The sequence below is a fragment of the Palaemon carinicauda genome, chromosome 35 (genome assembly GCF_036898095.1).
Source record: "Palaemon carinicauda isolate YSFRI2023 chromosome 35, ASM3689809v2, whole genome shotgun sequence".
In the NCBI taxonomy this organism is placed as follows: Eukaryota; Metazoa; Arthropoda; class Malacostraca; order Decapoda; family Palaemonidae; genus Palaemon; species Palaemon carinicauda.
The window spans coordinates 2,485,156-2,492,679 of NC_090759.1; positions in this window are offsets into that span (position 1 = coordinate 2,485,156).

A 7,524-nucleotide genomic window follows, 5' to 3' on the forward strand; every position below is an offset into this window, starting at 1 on the left:
CTTCTTCACTAAGAGATACGTAGTGGCACCTAATTATACCTGTGTTTCAAGCCTTCCCGGTCGTCCATATTAGCACCAACTACTGCTGCTGGTGAAGTATTGATCCTGGATTGTGGTTGTCAGACCGCTGATGAGCAGTAGCGTCTCTTAGCACAATATATGGACTCCTCTCAATACAAAAATTATTTCCCCTCCACCTTGACTCCCATTCCAGTCACGTGGAAGTCCAACTCAACGTCAACATAACATGGAAAACAGAAAAGGGGCAGGAATTAACAACTGAACCTAAATACCTTTTTTTCCAGCCCACAGATGGCAGGCTGGTGCACAATAAAAAAAAGCAACTTTTATTTTTGAAAAGATGACAGCAATATGTTACGGTAATTACTCAAAAGGAAGAATTACGTTACAGTCCCACCCTACCAAGAAATTATTACGTAAAAAAATTTACATAAAAATAGAGAAGCAATCAAACAACTTGACATGGGGCACAAAGCAAAGCTCTCAATAACTAGGTTCAATAGAGTTGAGGGATAAAAAAAAAAATATATGTATAAGTCCAGCAAAGGAAGATGATTAAACATATGTCATTAGTCATTCCTAGACCCTATCTTCTCCCTCCCTTTCATAAACAGCTATCTAAATCTAAACATATTTATCAAAAATTATCCAAAAGAAATTTTCCCAGCACCAAATTGACAAAAATACCCTAAAATAAAAGTACCCAAATGCTAAACCTAACTTAAACCTAACTTGAACCTAACATCAACCTCAGCCAGGGGATGGTTTGTTATTTACTACCAGGAGTCCATCCCCCTGGCACATGCTGAAAACCCACAGGGGTGCAGCCCAATCTTAGAGATGTACCCATGCGTACACAAGATTCTGTCAAAAATCTTTCCCTGGTACAAAACCTTTCCTCCTTTTCTTGGCTCTTTCATCTTTATTGCTTCTTCATATTTAAACACTGAAGGTTTACAAGATCATAAACCTCAACCCTGAGAAGAAAAAAGAAAACCAATGCATTAAAACAAAGAAATTACATTTGATAAATATACAAATACCTCTCCCGTTTTTCTTTTAACAAAGGCCTTCTCCCCTTACTGTAAATTACAAACAATAAAAGACCTGTAACAGAGAGCCTGTTATCTTGACAGTGTATCAGGGATGATATTGTCTCTTCCAGCGATATGCTGAATTAGTAGATCCCACTCCTGGAGACGAAGGCTCCACCTAAGGAGACGGTTATTCTTATTTTAAAAAAATATCAAGAAAATCAGCGGATTATGATCTGTTCTTACCACAATAGGTCCTGTGCTACCACTTAGGCCAACCTCAAAGTGTTCCAAGGATAAAATGAGTCCTAAAGTCTCCTTTTTAACCGTTGAATATTTTTGCTGAGCTGGAGACAGTTTCTTCGAAAAATATGCCACCGGATATTCTTCTCCATCACAAAATTGTGATAATACCACTCCAACACCTACGTAGGTAGCATCCACAGCCAAGCAAAAAGGTTCTTTATAATTTGGAGTTTTAAGTATTGGAGTGTTAATCATAGTTGACTTCAATTTATCAAAAGCATCCCGACATTCTGCAGTCCAGCGGAAACGCTGACCTTTCTTAAGTAAGTTGGTCAGTGGATTAGCCACATCTGCAAAGTTTAATACAAACCGCCTATAATAACCCACCATCCCCAAAAATCGGCAAATACCCGTTCGATTCTCTGGTACCTGAAAATCGAGGATTGACTGAATATCTACCGATTTTCGGAGAATTTGGTCATGTCCCACCTCATGACCTAAATAGATTATTTTGGCTTTTGCAAAATCACACTTATTAAAATTAATCACCAGACCAGCTGCATGCAGCCTTTCAAACAAACATTTCATGTTTTTCAGATGAGAATCCCAACTATTACTGTAAACTACGAGGTCATCTATGTAGACAACTACCCCTCTAACATATCAATCAATTGATTCATCAACCTCTGAAAAGTGGCAGAGGCATTTTTCATACCAAAAGTCATGACATTACACGAATATAAACCTTCCGACGTAACAAAAGCTGATATTTCTTTAGCCCTTTCTGTTAATGGACCTTGCCAATAACCCTTTAAAAGATCAAACATACTTATGTAACTGGCAGCGCCAACATCATTTATGCAATCTTCCACCCTGGGCAGAGGAAAACAATCCGACTCAGTAACTGCATTTACCTTACGATAGTCGAAGCACCTTCTTTGTCCTCTCCCTTCCTTCTTAACCAGTACTAACGGAGAACTCCACGGGCTGAAACTTCTTTGAATTAGATCATGGCGTAGCATGTAATCTACCTCTTGCTTAATGATGTCCCTTTTGGATGGATTCACTCGATACAGATGCTGTTTAATGGGACGAGCATCTCCCACCTCTACATCATGCATAAATAGGCTGATTATTCCTGGAACGTCCTGAAATTAAACTGAAAACTCTGTTATCAAGTTCATTACCTCCTTGGATTGGGTGGCCCTTAAATGATCCAACATCCCGGGTAGATTTCCCAAAGCTACAGAATTTCCCAGCAAACTCATACTGGATGTTTCCCCAAATTCTTCTTTCTCCTCCACCCTGGCTAAAGACAGAACTGGTCGGATGGTTTCCCAGCCCTGGTAGGCTTTTAGCATGTTAACATGGCGTACTTGTGTCTTCCTCCTCCTGTCAGAGGTTTGAACAACATAGTTTAGGTCATTCACCTTCTTTAAGATCTTCCAGGGCCCCAAAAATTTGGCTTTAAATGGATTGCCTGGAATTGGTAGCAACATCAACACCTCTTTGCAACCTGAAAATTTCGTAATTTGGTTTTCATATCATAACACTCATTTTTCTTTGACTCACCACCAAAGTTTTTAAAGCAAAATCCCAAGAGTTTATAAACTTTTCCCCCGAATCCCTAAAAAAGTCCAGCAAATTTACCCGAGGTTTTATTCCCACCCAGTAATCTTTCACTACCTCTAAAGGTCCCCTTACTTTATGACCAAAAGTTAGTTCAAATGGAGAAAACCCCATTATGTCACTAGGAATAGATCTGAAAGCAAATAATAAATAAGGAATTGCCTGGTCCCAATTCTTTGGTTCCTGCTGCATATACTTACTAAGCATTGATTTCAATGTTTGGTGAAATCTTTCCAATTGACCTTGACTCTGTGGGTGATAAGGCGAAGAAGTTACATGCTTTATGCCTAATTCTTCCAAACCCTGCTTAAATACTTTACTTTTAAAATTACTCCCGCAGTCAGACTGAATTACCCTGGGTAAACCAAATTTCGAAAAGAACCCGGCAAAGATTTAAGAACCCTCCCAGCATGTATACTCCTTAAAGGAATTGCCTCAGGATACCATGTGGTCCTATCCATCAGTGTCAAAATATATTGATTTCCACTCCTGGTCCTTGGCAAAGGGCCAACTATATCAATTATTACCTCTTCAAAAGGTTCTCCAATGGCTGGAATTAGCTGCCGTGGTGCTTTCGGGATTTTCTGATTCGGCTTCCCCGTCGTCTGGCAGACTTTGCAGGTCTTCACGAACTTCTTAACGTCTCTTCTAAGAGAAGGCCAGAAAAACCAATTTGAAAGTTTTTTAAAAGTTTTATTTGTACCTAGATGACCAGACAGAAGATTGTCATGAGATAGCTCTAATAACTTACGTCTGTAGTTTACTGGTACCACAATCTGTTCTCTCACCTCCCATGCATCTGCAGGTGCTTACTTTGCTCTACTTATCCTTTTCAACACTCCATCCTTCCATTCTAAATGAGGACGACTATTATCCTGACTGACTTGCTTACTCCTCTCCCTCTCAAACTCCGCCTTCTGAGTTGCCACAAATGTATCAATTGCCCATTTACCATTCTCACCCCTCACTGAAGACAACATGGGATTTCCAGTTACACTTACCTCAGAACCATTTTTCTCAAAGAACTTATCGAGCCCCATATAGTCCATCTTCCTGAACTTGCCTTGGGCTCCCGAACGCGTAACCACGAAAACAGGCTTTTTCAGTCTTAACCGACTTACCTTTCACCAGAGGACAATTACCTGGAGTCCTCACCTCACAGTCATTGGCCACTATCACGTCCACCCCCTTTATGGGTAATTCATCTACTATTGAGAGACTCATGGGTCCTTTTACCCATCTAGAATTTATCACTAACTCTACCAAGGGGCATGCCGTTACTGTTCTCGGGAATCCCCTAGTAACACAAATTTTTCCTGTCCCTGGCTCAGTCCTTCAGGCAATACCGACCGCAAAATTATGGATTGCGCCGCTCCCGTGTCCCTTAAAAGCTTTACCCGTCTCTCCGACCTATTCTGCCTTTGATGCTCATTACACCTTCAGAGACATACTTTTTGAAACACTCATCTATTGAAGTCGAATCCCGACCCAACAGACCCACTGGCTTCGCTTTATCCAACCACAACCGGCACTTCTCTTTTATGTGACCTGGTTGCCCACAATGCCAGCACACCAGTTTTCCACCTTTCTTTGGTGACCCTGGCTTCTCACCTCTATCTGGTGATTCCTTTGTCCTCTTTCCAGGTGACTGACTTTTGCCTTTTCCACTTGGATTCCTTTTTGTGCCCCACTTGGCCTTTTCCCTGAACCGATAGTTCCCCTTGTGGGAAAGGAGAAACTCATCACCTGCTACAGCCAAAGTATCCAAAAGATCCAAGTTAAGATCCTCTAAGTGAGTTTTCAGATCAAAACTAATATTATGTTGAATTTTTCAATGAGTATTAATTCTTTTAAAGCATCAAAATCTTCCACACCTTTGGCTTTCAACCATTCCTGAAAAGCCACTCTTTTCCTCCATGCAAATTCCACGGAAGTTTCCTCCCGTCCCTTTTTCACATTTCTAAATTTCTGACGGTAGGCTTCAGGTACCAGCTCGTACGCTTTTAAAATCAAATTTTTCAATTGGGAATAGTCAGCACTCATTTCTTCGTTCAGGGCAGCATATATTTTCTGTGCTTTACCCATTAACCTGCATTGTACCAGCGTAGTCCACATGTTTTCTGGCCATTCTAGCCTATTTGCTAGTTATTCGAACACAGTGAAAAACTCTAAGGCTTCTGTTTCCTTAAAGACAGGCATTAATTTAATAGCATTCCCTATGTTAAATTTGCTCAAGGCAGGAACTTGACTTAAGGTGGAGTACTTATAATTCATGCTTTTCCTGTTCTCTTTCCCGTTCTATTCTTAGTTGTTCCTGTACACTTTCCCGTTCTATTCTTAGTTGTTCCTGTTCTCTTTCCCGTTCTAACCTCAGTCCTTCCTGCTTAAATTTTGCTTCTAACATTTCTTTTTCGTGAATTCTTTCCTCTTCCCTCGTGGCTATCTGTAGTTTCATTTTATCTATTTGCAATCTTTTCAATTCTAACATATCCTGTACCGAAATATATTTATTCCTATCAACACTACTTGTTGTTTCTTCTTTCCATTTCTTAATGGCAGTCACTAAATGTACTAACATAGTTCCTTTCTTCGTTCCTGGTGCTACCGAGATATTTATGAATTTTGCAATTTCCTGCAACTCAACCTTCCTTAAATCCCCTATATCCTCTTCCCAATCAAATTTCTCTAAAAATTCTGCTACCTAAAAACCCACCGCTCCTACCGGATCTTCACCTTTGTCCGACATTGTCTCTCGTCTTAAAAATATGAAGAAAAGAAAAGTAAAGAAAAAGTGTAGAATTACCCTTTTGTTTACATCTCAATCCTTTTCTTATTTACTCCGATGCCGAACTGGAAAACTACTATTAACCAGTGCTACGGAATGTTTTTACTTGATCCTGGCAAGGTCGCCAGTGTTACTGACAAGCCAACCTTCAAATATCAATTTGGCCTTCTTGCTTAATTTAAGGTGGCCGCAAGTAAACTGCCTTACGGCTTTATTTTTACCAGATTACCGAAGTACATTAAAACATCAGATTGGCAAACAAGAAAATAATCAAGAACAATCGTAAACAAAAGAGGGTAAAGAGAACGTTGGAAACGTCAATGATAAATTCAGTATGCAATATATATATATTTTTAAACAAACACTCAGCAAAGCTGCTCATGTAAACAAAATAAAAAATTACTTGGAAAACACACTAATTTTATTTACGCAGTTATATAAATAATAAAGAGAAATCCTTTCAGGACACAGACAGAAAATATCGTACCACTGAAAACATTTGACAGAGAGAAGGGTACTAGTAAGAGTTATAGAGGCACAAAAGATTCATTTGCTATCACCCACTCTCGTCATCTCACAAGAACTTGTCAATATAGAGAAAGTAACAAGAAAGTTTAGAGCCTACTTAAATATATATATTCCCTACCTACCTAAACCCCTTTCGTGACAGAAATACACACATATATAAATATACAAAAACCAACATTATTTAACGAAATTCTACTCTCCGATGGTACTCATGAAGTACTAATCTTAGAGTCAGCTTGATACGTAAAATGGCACAAGGAATGCTCTGACAAGCCTCAATAGTACCTGTCTCGAGATCTCACAGGGTCAAAAATCGCTATTGATCTATTGCGTCCCCCTGGAGTTGCTCACCAGCATAAAACCGCCCTCCTAAACCGAGGGACACATAACTCCCAGCACATAACTCCCAGCACAACGCATAAGGGATACGCAATGGCACCAAACTATACCTGTGTTTCCGGCCTTCCTAGGCCAAATGCTAGCGAACTATGGTCATCCATATTAGCACTAACTGCTGCTGTTGCTGAAGTATTGATCCTGGATTGCGGTTGTCAGACCGCTGATGAGCATTAGCGTCTCTTAGCACAATATATGGACTCCTCTCAATACAAAAATTATATCCCCTCCACCTTGACTCCCATTCCCTTCATGTGAAAGTCCAACTCAACGTCAACATAATATGGAAAACAGAAAAGGGGCAGGAATTAACAACTGAACCTAAATACCTTTTTTTCCAGCCCACAGATGGCAGGCTAGTGCACACTAAAGAAAAGCAACTTTTAATTTTGAAAAGATGACAGCAATATGTTACGGTAGTTACTCAAAAGCCAGATATTATGTATATATATATATATATATATATATATATATATATATATATATATATATATATATATATATATGTATATATATATATATATATATATATATATATATATATATATATATATATATATATATATATATATATATATATATATATATATATATATATATATATATATATATATATATATGTATATACAGTATGTATGAATGTATATATATATATATATATATATATATATATATATATATATATATATATATATATATATATATATATATATATATATATATATATATATATATATATATTTTCAAAAAGGTCATATATATTTTATACATAAATGTCTGGACTCTCTTAACAACCTCGGATCAGAGCCCCAGGCGAAATCACACTAAGTCAAGAGTTTGTGACCGACTGGGAATCGAACCTTGGTCCTGCAAACTTGTTGAGAC